Consider the following 18350-nt stretch of genomic DNA (forward strand, 5'->3'; position numbering starts at 1 on the left):
GGAAGAAAAAGGAAGTACACCCCAGATTTTGGCATTTTATGCCATTTTCAAGTATGTGATTTTGCGCCGTTAACATACAAGTATATTGCAGAACACTTAACATATTGTCACGCTCAAAGCTGGTCATAAATTAAGAAAAATATCGGCTTCCCACGAAATGCCGGATGTAAAATCACCATATTGTAACATTTCAGATTATTCACTGATCCGTTCAAGATGATGATTTTACGTCTGGAATTTCGTGGGGAGCCAATATTTTTCTTACTTTATGGCGGACTTTGACCTTAACGACATATTAAGTGTCCTGCAGTATATGTTAAAGATATAAAATCAAATACTTGAAAATAGCACAAAAGACCTAAACATGAGTTGACCTTAAATAAACAATAAAGGAGTCAAATGGCGGTATGTTCCTTTAAAAAGTATTGTATGACTGTTGCTCAGCAAAATATAAAAAAGACCTATATTTGTGTGACGAATTATCTAATGAGAATGAGCCTACCCTATACGACGAGGAAAATGTTTTTGAGGTTTCTGAAGATCACACGTCTTCTGGGACGGATAGATCGGGCATATAATGCGACAGTCCATTTTTAGCGGACGCCAACAGCTAAATTTGGATTCAGTACATCTAGCGCTGTATTTGGACGCATACTGAAAGTGAAGGATTGACAATGGATTTTATACTTGCGATTATTGCAAATAAATTTCCGCTTCAAACTGGTTTTTAAATACTTCTTTTTTCCCTCATGTTAATGGTTGGCCATATTTATAGCCAATATCGGCTTTTTTTATTGATTTATGAAATAAATTATTTAAAATCGGAAGATTGTTTTTTTAATTGTTTAACCCTCTTTAACTTTTAATCGCACATGTTATTGTACCATCCCAAGGTTTCCTCAATAATTTATTAATTAACAGAAAAATTTTACTATGTATAACCTTAACTAGCCAATATTTGGACCTTTTCCTCTACGGTCTGCTATGGTTGCCAGCTTCTTATAGACAACCGAATCATCTTCGAAGCCTTGAAGAGCTTCCGGCGCATTCTGCTAGATCAATAATATACACTATAAACTGTAACGGTCCTATCACACTTCCTTGGGACGCCACTGAAATTACTTTTATGCCTGTCGGTTTTGTTCTTTTAAGAGCAACAAGTTGATTTTATATGTAATTTTTAATCCACTCCGTCAGTCCTTTCTGGTAAGGATCCCACACCGCGCAGCAGTATTCTAAAAGAGGACTGACAAGCGTAGTGTAGGCAGTTTCCTTAGTAGATCTGTTACATTTTCTAAGTGTCCTGCCAATAATACGCAGTCTTTGGTTAGCCTTCCCCACAATATTTTCTGTCTTCCTTGCAATTTAAGTTGTTCGTAATTGTAATACCTACGTATTTAGCTGAATTTACGGCTTTTAGATTACACTGATTTATCGTGTAACCGAAATTTGACGAATTCCTTTTAGCACTAATGCGGATGACCTCACTTTTCGTTATTTAGGGTCAACTGCCAATTTTCGCACCATTCAGATATCTTTTCTAAATCGTTTTCAATTTTTTTCGATCTTCTGATGACTTTATTAGTCGATAAACTAAAGCGTCTTCTGCAGACAACCTAAGACGGCTTCTCAGATTGTCTCCAAAATCGTTTATATAGATAAGGAACAGCAAAGGGCCTTTAATACTACCTTGGGGAACGCCAGAAACCACTTCTGTTTTACTACGAGACTTTCCGTCGATTGCTATGAACTGTGGCCTCTCTGACAGGAAATCACAAATCCACTAACATAACTGAGACAATATTCCATAAGCATGCAATTTCAATACAAGCCGCTTGTGAGGTCCAATGTCAAAAGCCTTTCGGAAATCCAGAAATACGGAATCGATCTAAAATCCATTGTCAATAGCGCTCAACACTTCATATGAATAAAGAGCTAGTTGTGTTTCACAAGAACGATGTTTTCTAAAGCCATGTGACAATAGACAGTTTTCTTCGAGGTAATTCATAATGTTCGAACACAATATATGTTCCAAAATCGTGCTGCATATAGACGTTAATGATATGGGTCTGTAATGAAGTGAATTACTCTTGCTACCTTTCTTCAATATTGGTGCGACCTATGCAACTTTCCAGTCTTTGGGTAAGGATCTTTCGTCGAGAGAACAGATGTGATTGTTGTGTTTGTTTGTGCTTGTATCGATTGTCCTTTGCTTAATCTGCGTTGAGTTGTCTGCCCTATAGGCTTTTCTTAGCATTGGTTGAAAACAGTCTTGGTTGCAATTTTAGTTTTTTGTTTTTCAACGACGCGTTTCGCCTTATTTATGCAGATCTTGGTGTCACTCGCGTCCACCTGAAAGATAACCTGAAGATGCCTAAATAAGGTGAAATGCGGCGTTGAAAAATAAGACTCTAACATTGCAACCATGACTGTTTTTATCTAATACTGTCAAGCACTGGCTTGCTGTATGCCACATATGGATTGGAAGAATTGCTATTTTTAGCCCTTGTTCTTTGTGAATGTCTCCTATTCTGCCAGTAACAAACTCAGACAACAATGTCTTAAAATAGCCTACAGGACAGACAATTCAACATAGATAAAACTAAGAACACCCAACACAATCACAGACAAACGCAACACATATGGTATTTACCAACTAACATGACAGGACTCCAAATTAGTTTATATGGGACAGAGAAACAGAAACTTTAATACCAGATACATGGAACACAGAGCATTATAAAGTAACAGCTTCAATAATTGAAGGTACCTATAAAATACAAAAAGCCATTGTTGAGTGAAAAGAAGTAATAAATAAATACATGGCTCTCTGTATTCGAGCTCTGTTCTCTGCCGTAAAGGCATTATTAGATAATTCAAACCCCACCCCCCCTCCCCACTCAAACCAACACACACACACACACATACACACACACACACACACACACACACACACACATACACACTACAAAAATATTAAAAAAATCAAAAAATAAAATAATAATAATAATAAAATCTTCAAACCAATCCTATCTCTTCAAAACAACCGCCAGAAACACATTCAACTGTTCCACGGTCCGCCATATTGTTTTTCCAGCTGGTAAAGAGTGAAACAGTGACAGTGACAGCTCAATATACAGAATTTCACAGTGAAGAAGATGAGGAAAAAGGAAAACGTGAGTGAAACATAATGCAAATAGACACACACACACACACACACACACACACACACACACACACACACACACAGAACCCGCCACTTAGAATTAATTAATTTCAAGCATAACCATAACAGTTTCCAAATCGTAATTTTTGCTTAAATAATTTGTCTACATTAAGTTGTATATGGTTACAGATGACAAACTGTGAAAGAAACCGCTACTATGAAAACATAATACAGCTGGAAAACCACACCATGCGGTAAAAAGATATGAATACATAATTTTATGTGTTCTGTAATTACGATTTTAAAAATAATATTTACATGCATACAAACAGTAAAGAATGTGGTGTCACCGCCAGACACCACACTTGCTAGGTGGTAGCTTAAATCGGACGCGGTCCATTTAGTACATGTCGGACCCGCGTGTCGCCACTGTGTAATCGCAGACCTAGCGCCACCACCTAGGCAGGTCTCGTGATACGAGAGAGCACTCGCCCCAGTTGTACGAGAACCTAGCTACCGACCAGATGTACGAAGCCTTTCTCTCTCATTAGCCGAGAGACAGAATAGCCATCAGCTAAGTTAATGGCTACGAACTAACAAGGCGCCATTAGCCATACAGTGATTGTACTTAAAGTCTCCTGTGTATCGTCAAGATCGATGTACCACAATGATATTAAAGATAAGTATTAATACAGCTACGTACTTTTCTTAATAACATTAATTACGTAGCCTGTTCCAGTACTTCACGCCCGTCTGCGTTAGTCTAGCGTGCATTTTCAGCCATCTCAACTTCACGGTGTCGGCCCAGCTACCGACACAACATTGGCGACGAGGATGGGATGTTTGTATTAATTCGTTTGTGTCATGGCTTCGCCACATTCTCCCGATGTACTGTCCGAATTTTATCGCTTGCAGAATCAGCAGACGCAGGCGTTACTGGATGCCCTTGGACAGCTCGTCCAGGGTCAACGTACCATTCAAACCGATGCGGCCGCCGCCGCTTCTTCGCTACTGCTGCCACTAAACGCTGTTGCACCTCCCTTTCGACCATACGTGGCAGCCGATGAGACCTGGAACGAGTGGTCTCGCCAGTTCAACTTTCATCTAGCAGCCTACAGAATTCAAGGTAAAGAGCGGCAGCCGTTTTTGCTTTCTTGTGTCGGTGTGTCCACATACCGTGTGATAGTGAAATTGTTTCCCCGACGCGACGTAGCAACTCTGTCCTACGAGGAAATTTTGTCTGCATTAGATGCCTATTTCAAAGAAACAGTTAATGTGGTTGCCAAACGGTATACGTTCTTTCGTACAAAACGTACGGCCGGTCAAACTAATAGGGAGTGGGTAGCAACATTGCAAGGACTTACTAGGGACTGTGCCTTTGAATGTGACTGTGGTCTTTCTTATTCTGATACAATGGTGCGTGATGCAATTGCACAGAACGTTTCTGATGTTCGCATACGGGAGCAAATTTTGAAACTAGTTAATCCCTCCCTTCAACAAGTGATAGACATATTGGATAAACAGGACACACTTGACTGTGCTCAGGAATCTTTTGAAACTTCGCCAGCCGTGTGTAACATTAACCGGCCCGCTGGACGCGCTGCGCGGCCCGGTAACCGGGCCTTGCGCACGTCGACACAGCGGCCGCCGCGTGCTAAGCCAGGTGTGCCGCGCCAGCACACAAATGCAGTGAAATCATGCCCGCGGTGTGCTACTAGACATTAGCGTGAACATTGCCCGTCACGCCAAGCTATTTGCTTTTTCTGCAATAAGAAAGGACATGTTCAAAGTGTTTGCCAGAAAAAGCTCAGATCAGACAATCACAATCATTCCAGGCCCTTTGCTTCGCGCCGGAATCGAACCAAGGACACTCAGGCTCGTGGACCTTCGCCTATGGACATTCATGTCGTTAATTCCGCTTCGTCCAGTGACACTTTCTCTAACAGTGACTGTGATCGTCCCACAAAAACTGTGCGTCGACGTCGCCGGAAATCACGTCAATTAGCAAGTGATTCTGTACCAGTGTCTGTTCCAATTGCACAAAACAGTCGCTCTTGTCATCAGCAGAACAATAAACTTTTTGTGGACTTAGACTTTGAAGGCAAAGTGATACCATTCCAGCTCGATACCGGAGCTGCAGTTTCATTGCTCAATCACGACACGTACAAACAACTGGGCAAACCTCCGTTGCGTTCCGCAAATGTTAAGCTAACTACATATTCCGGACAGAAACTTCCTGTGTTAGGACAGTGCAGCCTTCTTGCAACATACAAGGGACAAACAAAACTTGTGTCATTTTACGTTCTTCGTTCTTCTTCTGCAGTGAACTTGTTTGGTCTCGATTTATTTCAGTTGTTTAACATGTCTATTGTAAATCAGGTCCTATCAGTGAATCAGACTGTGCCTACAGACAGTGTTTCTCGGCTGTGTGACGAATTTGCAGACATTTTTGCACCGGGCTTAGGTTGCGCTAAAAACTATGAAGCACATTTAGAACTGAAGGTAAACGCGCAACCGAAATTTTTCAGGGCGCGCAATGTTCCCCACGCATTGCGTGATGAGGTCGCAAGAACGTTACACGATCTCGAATCACAGGGTGTAATTGAACGTGTGCAAGCTTCTCTCTGGGCCTCACCCTTAGTAATTTTGCCAAAACCTTCCGGAAAATTGAGACTTTGCGTGGACTTCAAGGCCACAGTGAATCCACAGCTAGTGACTGCTACTTTTCCTTTGCCCCGCCCGGAAGATCTTTTTGCTAAACTGTTCCCGGGAAAATATTTTTCAAAGTTGGACCTAGCCGATGCGTACTTGCAAATACCGGTGGACGACGAATCCCAGCGCGTATTGGTGGTTAACACGCATCTTGGATTGTACCGCTTCAAAAGACTGCCATTCGGGTGTGCATCCGCCCCTGCCTTGTTTCAGCAATATTTGCAAACTATTTGTGCGTCGGTCCCTACTGCAGCAAACTATCTGGACGATATAGTGATCTCCGGACAGGCAGAAGAAGATCATCTTGCGAACTTACGAACATTATTTCAGGTCTTGCGGCAAAATGGTCTTCGCTTGAGGAAGGACAAATGTGTGTTTTTTGCTCGTGACTTACCATACCTGGGACATGTCATTAATGCCCAAGGCATACATCCGAGTCCAGAGCACCTCCGTGCCATACAAGAATTGCCTTCCCCTCAAAATGTGAAACAGCTACAGAGTGTGTTGGGTAAAATTAATTATTACAATAAATTTGTGCGCAATGCCTCTTCCATTTCAGCTCCGCTTCATCGCTTACGCCGTAAAGGTGTTCCGTTCGTCTGGACGACGGAATGTGAACGCGCCTTTCGCCAGTTGAAATCGGCGTTGCTTTCTAATACTTGACTTACGCCATTCGATCCCCAGAAACCCCTTTTGTTGATGGTCGATGCATCGGATTTCGGGATCGGTGCTGTGCTTGCGCACAAAGTTGGCTCCCATGATCGCCCTATTGCCTTTGCGTCCAAATTGCTCTCGTCTGCGCAAAGAAATTATTCACAGATAGAGAAAGAAGCTTTGGCTCTCGTGTTTGGTGTTACTAAGTTCCATGATTTCTTGTATGGTCGTCACTTTACCATCATCACAGACCACAAACCTTTGACATCGCTTTTTCATCCGACCCAGCCTGTACCTCCACGTACAGCGCAGAAATTCATTCGCTGGTCTATTTTCCTCTCGCAGTACCGCTACGATATCTTGTATCGGTCCACTGCTAAGCACGGAAACGCCGATGCGTTGTCCCGTTTGCCTGTTGCTGAGGATAAAGCATTCGATTCTTCCGAACTTGCTTGCATGTTCATTGATTCGGAAACCGATGAAGTGGTCGAATCGTTTCCGATTGATTTTCGTCGTGTCGCTACAGCCACAGCTGCTGACCCTGTCCTTGCTACTGTTTTACGTTTTGTTGCTACGCAATGGCCTTTGTCAAAGTCTCGGATCGAGGATCCGTTGGTTCGCCGATTTTTTGCTCACAAGGAGAGACTTTTTGGTCGACGTGGTGTTTTGTTGTTGCGTTCTGATAATGATCAGTCCAGAGTCGTGGTCCCACGTTCGTTACAGTCCTCTGTTTTACGGCTTCTTCACCAAGGACATTGGGGTATAGTGCGAACGAAACAACTTGCTCGTCAGCACTGTACTTGGTTCGGAATCGATGCTGCGATTACGAAAATGTGTTCTTCGTGCCCGGCGTGTGCCGAACAACAGTCCGCACCGCCGCGGAAAGTCTTTGCGTGGCCAAAAGCCACTTCCCCTTGGCAACGCTTGCACATTGATTTTGCTGGTCCATTCTGGAATGCTCGATGGTTGGTTCTGGTCGACGCCTTCAGTAATTTTCCTTTTGTTGTCCGGATGTCTTCCACGACGTCCTCCGCCACCATCCAAGCGTTGTCTGCTATCTTTTACATTGAAGGTCTTCCGCAGACTATTGTTTCCGACAATGGCCCACAATTCATGTCCGCAGAATTTCAGTCATTCTGCCAGGCCAATGGTATTCAACATCTGACATCCACGCCGTTTTCGCCTCAGTCCAACGGTGCCGCTGAACGATTGGTCCGGACTTTCAAGTCACAGATGTTGAAATTGAAAGAGTCGCATTCTCGGGAGGACGCATTGTTGCTCTTTTTGTCTTCGTATCGCTCTCAGCCCCGAGATGGTCGCTCGCCGGCTGAGTTGCTCCACGGTCGTCCTCATCGCACCTTGATGTCTTTGCTGCATCCGCCGCATCAGGTTCCTGTGCAGCGGCAGACCCCTGCTTTTGCTCCAGGCGACGTTGTACTTTATCGCAACTATCGAGGTTCACGGCGTTGGCTCGCAGGGCGCATTCTTCGCTGCCTCGGCCGCGCGATGTATTTGGTTTTGGGGGCCTCTGGTGAGGTGCGTCGGCATCTCAATCAGCTGCGCCTCTGTCGTCGCTCGGGTTCTGCCGCTCCCCGTCTGCTTTCAGCGACGGTGCCGTCCGGTCAGCGCCCTGGGGACCCATCTACTGGCTCGCCTCATCCCCAGGTGTTACCGACGATGCCTTCCATTTTGCCCCATGGCGACGCGCCGCCGCCGCCGCAGCAGCAGCAGCAGCCGCCGCCGCCGCCGCTTGTTCTCCCGCCGGCGCCGCCCGCATTCGACGCTTCGTTGCAGCCGCCAAGCGCCTCTCAGGGTCACGCGCCGCCGATCGCTTCCCGTGACCAGCTGTCCTCCGCCATGGAACTCCCGCCCGCTCCGGACCACATGACGTCATCGCGCGTCGGCTACCCCGACGCAATGGAGGTTGATCCTTCGGTCCCTCCTGTCTCTTTATGGGCGCATACACCGCATGTTGACGTGCACCCTGGACTAGTTTTTCAGGCGTTTCCTAGCTCCCCTCGGACCGAATGGCCGGGTGCGGGTGGCACAGCCTCGCCTGTTGTTAGGCTCCCCACCTCATCGCATACGTCAACATGTGGTCCTCCCCACGGCGGGCGGAAGCCTTATCACACGACCGTTCGCCGATTTGCGGGGGAGGAATGTGGTGTCACCGCCAGACACCACACTTGCTAGGTGGTAGCTTAAATCGGCCGCGGTCCATTTAGTACATGTCGGACCCGCGTGTCGCCACTGTGTAATCGCAGACCTAGCGCCACCACCAAGGCAGGTCTCGTGATACGAGAGAGCACTCGCCCCAGTTGTACGAGAACCTCGCTACCGACTAGATGTACGAAGCCTTTCTCTCTCATTAGCCGAGAGACAGAATAGCCATCAGCTAAGTTAATGGCTACGAACTAACAAGGCGCCATTAGCCATACAGTGATTGTACTTAAAGTCTCCTGTGTATCGTCAAGATCGATGTACCACAATGATATTAAAGATAAGTATTAATACAGCTACGTACTTTTCTTAATAACATTAATTACGTAGCCTGTTCCAGTACTTCACGCCCGTCTGCGTTAGTCTAGCGTGCATTTTCAGCCATCTCAACTTCACGGTGTCGGCCCAGCTACCGACACAACAAAGAACATTCTTTATGTTTAACAGCCATAAAGTAAAAGCCCATTGATGATGCTGAAACTGTAGTGAAACATGTTTGGTGTAAAGAACAAAACTGTATTTTGCTGAAGACCCCTTCCAAAAACATACATATTGTTAAAGCAAACACGGACAGAAGAGCTTCAACCTCTGGGAAGTTTCTTATCAAATTGCACGTCGCAGCTCGCAGCCTAACGCTTTTTACCAGAAAACGCGGTAAACGTCTTCTCTGAACATCGCGGTCAACTCGAGAACGTGGGTTTCACACGTAAGGCATAGAAAGTACAGTTTCCTATTTACTACTAATTGTTTGAAGTTCCATATCGACAAGGAAATATCACGTCGTTCTGAATTTACATGCAGAAGTAAATTACTGTTTACTGTTAGATGAACAAAAAGTAAGTGTGTTACTTGCTAAACGACAGTAGCTCTGAAACTATTAACGGACGACACAGTTTGATGCAGGAATATCGCATCAGTCAAATGCAGTAAGAACTGCACCTGATTAGTGTTTGGTACGGAGACTGATTGCTTACTCTGAATGTAAACAACTTTTAAGGAAAATGCGAAATTATCAATGCTAAAAAATGCAAAGGTAAAAAGTATCGGTTGTATCCGATTACAGGATCAGTGATAAACTACTGAAGCATGTGTTACGGTTATATATTTAAGAATCAGGAGTCTGCCATACGGTTACATATTTAACCCTTTGTTTGGCACACAAAAATATGGTGAAAGGAAAATATTAAGTTACTTAAATTAGATCTTTATGGTCAAATGAGAACTTTTGCATCCATTTTTTTAAAATATATTATAGTGCCTTTAAGTATTATTACCCACAAAAGATACACATGTGCTACAACATAAATGCTACAATGTTTTTCCTGTGGCTAAAAAAATGGTGGCATTTCGCACTAATTCATGTGAACTGTCTTCAAAAATCTAATATTGGTCAAAGCACAGAACAGTTCCACATTTTACACCACACAGTCGAATTCTCCTGAATGCCAGGTCCACCTCTTCGTTTTCGGCCCATAGTCCGCCGATTACGCAGAACTATCATACCATATATCACTCTCTAGCATTGTAGCTGCAGTTTTCATCTTCTTCTGGAATTGTTGTCCATCAGATAGACAATGCCAGGCCTCCTCTTCCCATAAAAGATCAGTCCATTTGCTATGTTCCTCTTTGCGTTTATAAGCAGTTTTCTTTGCACAGAAAAAGCACAACAAGCCAGAAAGAAACTTCTACAGCGCTAATAGCTGCTCACGTAAAGTCTAATGTGTCTGTTAAACACGCATCATTCAGAAAATTTTCACCAGAGACAGCAAAACGCTGCTGTATATTCGAGCTGAAATGTTGCTAGCAAGCACTATTACCCATTGAAGGATAATACCTTTAATATTTTGCAGAAAATAGCGCTCAATTTTGATGTTGTTTGAAAGCGAGATTGCCAAATAAAGAGTTATGGGTAATGCTTGAATTCGATGTCAGGTAGAAGCAGCACTTAAAGTCAGTAGCAGGTAAGCGAATAAATTATTTGATTTGTTGGGTGACGTCTGGGGAATTGACGTGCACCTATAAATGGGTCTTGTATACAGCCGGTAGTATTGCTCACTCTAGCGGGTGGAATCATTATCAGCACTTACGCCGTTACGCTTTGCACGAATTAAGACCAACATAGCTGTCATGAGAACGGAGGAGCCCAAGTCATATGGCAGGTAACCTTAAGAGAAATGTTTAACAAATAGTGCGACATTTTCTAGCGTAAGCATCTTGAATCATTTCAGGGAACCGGTAGACGTTGAGGATTGTAAAACAAATCTGTTGCCCCCGTTGTACACGTCGCTTAGGGAAAACGAGGAAACCACTGCAATTTTCTGTACCTGTAATTACTGTACTTGTATATTCCGTCGTTCATGTAAACACCAGTTTAGATCAATGTATTTGTCCACACATCGATTTTGTTACACACACAAAATTAATGAATTATTTGCTAGCAGCGATGATATTTGTAACATACAACATTTGTACTTCAGGTCTTGGATTCTTGCTGTAAATTGGGGGCGATCAATATTTGTAAGGGACGATCAAAACGTTTCCGTTTGAGGGTGTTGCTGTAGCGTATATGCAACGGAAAGCGACTCTGATGCAGGTATATAAACACCGACAAGTCCGACATTCGTGTCTTTCCTGTATGTGTGCAGTAGGTGCGGCAACGTGAACTATAGCGACATTGTTACGATACGCTTCCTGTCAGGACCAAGGTGCTGTTATTCTTTTCTTGGCAGCCGAAGGACAACACCGGTAGGCATCCATCGGACAACGAATAATTTGTATGGGAGAGCATATCTGTCGAAAACCACCCCTCTGGAAAGGTTCGCCAAGTTCCTTGATGATCGTGATTCGACACAAGATGCCAGTCTATCTGGGTTGTCCAGCAGAAGTTATGCCATCTCAAGCAGTAGATTCTCGAGCACCCGTCCTATAGTCCTTATCTCTCCCCCCCCCCCCCCTTTAGTGATTATCTCGCCTGCGTCCCTTAAAAATGGCCTTGAAGTGTCGACGATTCCTGTCGGACGAGAATGTAAAACGGGCAGTTAACGAACTTCTTCACAGAATCCTAGTGCGTCAGTGAGATGATTGCCTCAATGCACTCGGCAATTTTTCCTAATTGGCATACCGATTCTGCAGTCTACGGCATTCGAACGGAAAATTTTTGTACCACCCCTTATGCATCATTGGTACAGGACATATTGGGTACTTCCGAATTTTTCGTGACGATCAATATTTGTATTTATAGTGAAAAGAATGGTTCAAATGGCTCTGAGCACTATGGGACTTAACTACTGTGGTCATCAGTCCCCTAGAACTTAGAACTACTTAAACCTAACTAACCTAAGGACATCACACACATCCATGCCCGAGGCAGGATTCGAATCTGCGACCGTAGCGGTCACGCGGTTCCAGACTGTAGCGCCTGTAACCGCACGGCCACTCCGGCCGGCTATAGTGAAAAGTAACCAATCTGTAGCCACTTGATAACTGAAAAGGAAGCTAACTACAGTGGTGGTGTGCATACAGTCGCCGTGAGTAAAAGAATTCATTTATGTGCAGTTCTTTATATACGTATCACGCATGACGATAAATCTACGTTCTTGTCACAGAGCTAGTAACAAGTTACGGAAAGAAAGAAGTAATTACCAAGAAAGCAACAGAAATTTAACATGAATAGCTTCGAAAACTACAAAATGGGAATGAGCAAATATTTCAAAAAGTGGGTGTTTGCCATCACCTGTGTTCATACTCTCAGATTCTAGAACATCCGTAACGGGTAAGTTGGTAAGCTTAATTTATGATGAAGTCGACGTAAATATCTTCGCACTCAAAAATCCCTTTCAACTCTAATGTATTGTATGTGAGCTAAAACTACAGTGCGAATAATCAAGATGAACCGATAAAGCTTATTGAGCTCCTTAATGTCTTCTGATGCCAGGTGCATATTCTCTTTAGGATGTGAGTAACGTGAGCAATAACACACTTGTTAACACGGTTGCTTACAAGAGCAATACTTGGCTATACGGAGGCGTACCTATCTCCATTGTTACCACGCGCCATCAGTAAATGACGAAAGACGATAATGGAACACAATGTGCCCTCCTCCAGCCATGAGTAACGCAATACTTACGAATAACGAGGTGGCAGTCCCAGACAAAACACAAATTCTGAATTACTTGAGGTCAACGCCCTTCACCTTTTCTTTGCTGTGCTCACCGTTTTCCTCGTTCCCCAGTAGTCTCAGTTACAACGTAACTCTTGCTACTAAGAACACGCATCGAGTCAATCAGCAAAGTCGCTTGTGAGAAGTACGTATGTAAGTGATAGTGCGACAAACTCACCTGCTAGCGAGACGGAAGTGACGATGGCCGCTGTCAGCCACAGACTGGAGTAGACTGGACTGGCCGTTCGCCACGTGTGTGCAGCTCGCCAACGCGTCACGTGCCTTCCAAGGACAGCGGCCGCGGCGTACCGCCGGCAACTGGTAACGCAGCTTCAGACTACCCACTTGACCTGACGCAACACCGGCAAGAGAAATCCGAGAGCCAGCATCGGCTGTCCCTTTCCCCGCACAGAGATTCGCTTCAGCGAATCCTACAGATGCCCAAACAACTTACATAAATACAGGGTCAGCCAGGAGGAAACGTGACAGTATTGATGATTCTGAACAAAAAACTTCGCATGAACGTATGCTCTCTTCTTAAACGAGTCAGACGTACTGGTGTTTGAAAATCACGGGTGCCAGTCGTACGTCCTTCTCGACCAGCACTCGCATGCGAATAAGACCAAAGCGACGTCAGTCTACGTACTGTTATTCTTCTCAGTGAACGTGTGTGCTGCAGTATTATTGATGACCAACTCATCGGTCCAGTTGTTTTAGACAGCAGTCTTAATGGAGTATGTCGTCTTCCTCTCCTTCAAAATGTGTTACCACAATACTTGGAGGTTATTCCTTTGCCGACACGACGTCGTACGTACTTCCAGCACGACGGAGGTCCTGCACATTCCGCACACCCAGTGACACAGTACTGCACTGAAACGTATCCCGGCCGCTGGATGGGTTGCCGTATAATCATTTATTGCCTACCGAGGTAATCCGATCCCAATGTGTCAAGTTACTGATAGCGGAACTGGCTTAAGAGCGAAGTCTACAAGGCCAGAGTGGACACAGTGCGCGAACTTCCGCTTGTATTTTCTATGTAAAGGACCGTGAGAATGAGCTCTGATAGGTAACACGACTACTGTCCAGAAGAGTTACAAAATGCATCACAGTTGATGGTGGACTTTTTTAAACATCTTCTGTGAAAAAAATAAAAAATTAAACAAAACATTAGATCACGATGTATCATTTACCATCACCTGCTTACGCCTTTCCTCCACTGCTCAAGTATTAAGAACAGAACATACAATGATACTACTGTTTTGTTCAGAATCACTAATACTTTCACCACTCAATGCGTGTAACTTTCCTCTCGACTCACTGTTTGTGGCTTCGTGAAATGATTTGCACGAAATAGTACCAGACAAGTTCAGGGCGACGGCTATGCTTCCACTGGTAGCATTGTGTAGGAAACTTTTGGAAATTTGTCGTAAAGTCTTATGAGACCAAACTGCTGAGATCATTGGTCCCTAAGCTTACGTGCTACTTAATCTAACTTAAATTAACTCACACTAAGGACAACACACACACCCATGCTCGAGGGAGGACTCGAACCTCCGACGGGAGAAGCCCCACGGAGTGTGTGGTAGCAGTGTGTAGCCATATCACAGTCACCAGACCTGTAAGTCTTAAAAGTATCGCGACAGCGTCAGATGTTGAGAGCACAGTAGTGTGACATTTTATGGTGGTAAAACTGACAAGTAGATGGATAAAAGTGGGATTAAAAATTGTAGTGCTACATTTGTCAGCCCTTCGTTTGGCACCATTTTCTTAGTGGTAACCGGTTTGTGACACCCACGACGAGGGACAATTCTGAAGTATCCAAAACACAACGTCGGAATTCTGTTTAACAGACAGAGTTGTGACCACAGTGTATTAGTGGTATTCGTGTTTAGTGTTGTTACCAGCCGAAGAAGTTTTATAAGGAGCGTGAACTGCGTCAGGTGTTGAGAGACCAGTATGAAGGGCACGTAGATGTCACGTACTCGTGTGTGACAGCGTTATCAGCGCTTGACAGAGTTGGAAAGGAGCCATGTTATGGGCTTCAGTTCCGCTATCTGATAGAATCATGGAATATCCAGAGTTGTTCACCTACATCTACATCTATATGACCGCTCTATAACTCACTATTAAGCACTGCCGAAAGGGTTCATCAAATCACCTTCAAGCTATATCTCTGCCGTTCCAGTCTCGAACAGCTCGCGGGAAAAATGAACACTTAAATTTTTCTGTGCGAGCTCTCTCTCCTCTTATTTTATTATTATGACCATTTCTTTCTCTGCAGATGGCTGCCAACAAAATATTTTCACACTCTGAGAGAGAAGTTGTTGATTGAAATTTCATGAGCAACGAAAAACACCTTTGTTTTAATGATTCGCACACCAATTCGTGTATTATATACGGGGCCCTCTCTCCCCTATTTCGCTATAGCCCCAAAACGAGCTCCCTTTCTATGAACTTTTTCTTTGTCCTCCGTCAGTCCTATCTGATTGGATCCCACACTGCACAGCAGTACTCCAGAAAAGGGTGAAGAAGAGTAGTGCAAGCAGTGTCTTTGGTAGATATGTCACATTTTGTAAATGTTCTGGCGATAAATTACGGGGCATTCGAATGTTGAGGTAGTCCACTGTTGAACTGCATGGGAACGAGAGGTTAGCCACACTCGTCGCCAAGTTTTGGTTGACGACGTCTACCCTCCACAAGGCAGGATCGCCGTAGTGTGTACCAGACACACTTCACATCTATACCTGCCAGTCGAGAACAAGTAATGCACTCTCCATCACTCTGTGTCACGCAGCACCACTGAGCGGAGATTAGCAGCAGACGGACTGGAGGATAACCATCCAGTGAATAGGCAGCCGCTAACACCAAAACGCAAACAACTGTATTTGGAGTGCTGACGTGAACAGGAAAAACACACTGCTGATGATTGGCGCCGCATTTTGTTCAACAATGAATCGTATTTCAGTACCATCCTGGGTAACCATGGTCAACGAGTATGGTAGCGACCTGGAAGGAGGTCCCATACCTCCATTGTTTTGGAAAAGCACAGCGCTGTATCTCCTGGCATCATGAGTAGTAGGGAGATGGAGTATCAGCGCAATTTTGATATCAAATTTATATGTAATTAAATTAAATTTATCAATTAATTGCTCCCACACCAGCTCAACCCCACCCCCCCAAAACGTCCACCCCCACCACCAGAGGACATTGCTAGTTTTTCCAGCTGCACGTGCGCCCCTGCACCCTCCTCCCCCTCCCCCCCACCACCCCCACCACTCCCAAAACCTACCCTGTTAGCGGGCTGGAATTTCTTTGTCCCAGAGTTGTGCTGACATCCCACCCCACACCACCCAACCCCACCTGGGATTTGGTGGGAAAAGGACTCAGCCTGTGGTGGATAGGATTGACGTATGTCTTTATTTAAACAGTCTTTATTTAAACAATTTTAGACAGTGCCTCCATCTGGTGTGTTCACCATGGGCTCTGGAGTCCAACTGACCTAGTACACAGCAGTACCACGAGAGGGCGCCATCGTCCCTCCCATGATGTAATCCAAGATGGCGGTCTGGAGGGGAGTGGCAGTGCCTTTTCTGGGACTTGAGCACTGGTGCTTCAGGATGGATAGCCCAAGTGCATCCCCTGACACACGGAAACTGTCCAGATGCGGGAGAGAAAGGTTAGGTAAGTCTACTTTATTTATTTTGGGCGGGAAACTGACGCAAATGTCCATCCTAATTACGTAATTAACCACAAAGATCGGTTATAATTACACAACTATAAGCATAGCGCTGCACAAGGATGGCGTAAAATCGCAATAGAGTGCAAAAACTGACGATACCATACAACTATATTACTGTAAGCATATAACATATATCGTTGATTGACATCGGATTTCCCTACATAAGCCTACAGCGCAGCTAACCGAAGCCAATACACGCAATCACAACTGATGGAAAAAAAGCGTCACAGTTCTAATTACACTTTGGTATTGTCATGAAAAGACCAGCACTTGTTATGAACAGGTCATAATGCAGCACATGTACTGGGGGAAATCGTCGCCCTAAAAGCCTTCAAAAATGGTGCTAGTTGAACGTGTTTTCTCCTCCGTGTACAATCACGAACTGCCGAAAATTGAGGCCCTCTCCCCTCCCTCCCTCCAACTACCTCGGTGGTTGGAGGGAGGGCGGGAGGGAGCTACTCTGCCGACAGCCTGTCGGCATGTGATGGCTGCTGTCCCCCTTGAGAGGTTGGTCCTTCGCCAACATAATAGGAGATATAGGTAACTAAACAATAGGAGATAAAAGAATGGCTATCCCGAATGCATGCATGTTGGTCATCTAAAGTATAGTGACACAACTGCCCCTAATGGTTAGGAGGTGCACCTGTGTAGACGAGCTGTTGCAAACTAGACATGTCCTCAACGCCTCCAATAGGCGTCACGTTCAGGGATAGAAAACACTTTTGTTTAAAGTCACATAGAACGCTCCATCTGGTACAGTGGGAGAGCCACGGTCTCGTAGGGAAGTCGCCCGTCATTCTGCACGGGACTATTTAACATCAACTCGACTCTATAATAAAGCAACTATGAAGAAGAGGAAAAGAAATTCGCGATGATAATAAATGTCCTCTTTCCATGAAAATAGTAGTTTTATACGCAAAATTGGTGTAGTGTTTTTACGTTCGACTGCACTCGCATCTCATAATTTTGTGACGTCCAGCAAAACGTACCACCACCTATCACAAATGATCAGCAGAGACATACCCATCATGCCTAAAATCAGGAAAGTAGCTTCGACTATTTTGATGTGAAAACTACCGATCACCGCACAATGTCCTCGTTAATTTGGAATTAAATTGATCAAGAGAGTCACTTTGCATGGCGAGCATAGTACAATTTGTGAACCGTTTTCGGATGTCAACAGTGGACGCTATACATCTCTGGAGAGCTACATTGTGCATGTATCACACAGAATCGATATTTTAACGAAGTGTTTTTTTCATTTTACAGTTTGTCACCATAGTTAATCGTAGAGAAACCTGCTGGAAGGATGCATGTCATACGCTGGAAATATATATCTTACATTGGAATGATAACAGCGCTGCATTCCATGTGACTGATAGGTCATTAACTGAAGCAATCGAACATAACAGCCTGCTTTCAGTGCAGAACCATGTGGCCTTAGGAGTTCTTATGTTTATGTTCCCTTTTACCACTACCCTCCTGGTACTGACCCCAGACACTAGAACAATGCTTTAAAATGAATAGTGTAGTTGATTTACGAAAAATCCTTCGAACTCCATTCATCTGGAGATCCATTACGCATAAAAACCATCAATTTCTTGTTGTTCTTAAAAGTCTGCTATTACATAACAGCACTTTCGAATCTGCTACTATACACCGATAAGGGGTGCTAACCTCCTCGAAATGGGCGTGTCTGG

The 18350-nt window shown here is 44.4% G+C and overlaps 1 protein-coding gene across 1 annotated transcript in view; it reads right to left on the bottom strand.

Annotated features, from left to right (window-relative positions):
- Positions 1 to 13159, bottom strand: part of LOC126412635 (facilitated trehalose transporter Tret1-2 homolog) — a 203978-nt gene extending 190819 nt beyond the window's left edge. Inside the window, exon 1 of the mRNA XM_050082312.1 lies at positions 13090 to 13159. The gene's annotated coding sequence lies outside the window, so the exon portion shown is untranslated. The remainder of the gene's footprint in view (positions 1 to 13089) is intronic.
- Positions 13160 to 18350: the final 5191 nt, after the last annotated feature.

The sequence above is a fragment of the Schistocerca serialis genome, chromosome 7 (genome assembly GCF_023864345.2).
Source record: "Schistocerca serialis cubense isolate TAMUIC-IGC-003099 chromosome 7, iqSchSeri2.2, whole genome shotgun sequence".
NCBI lineage: Eukaryota > Metazoa > Arthropoda > Insecta > Orthoptera > Acrididae > Schistocerca > Schistocerca serialis.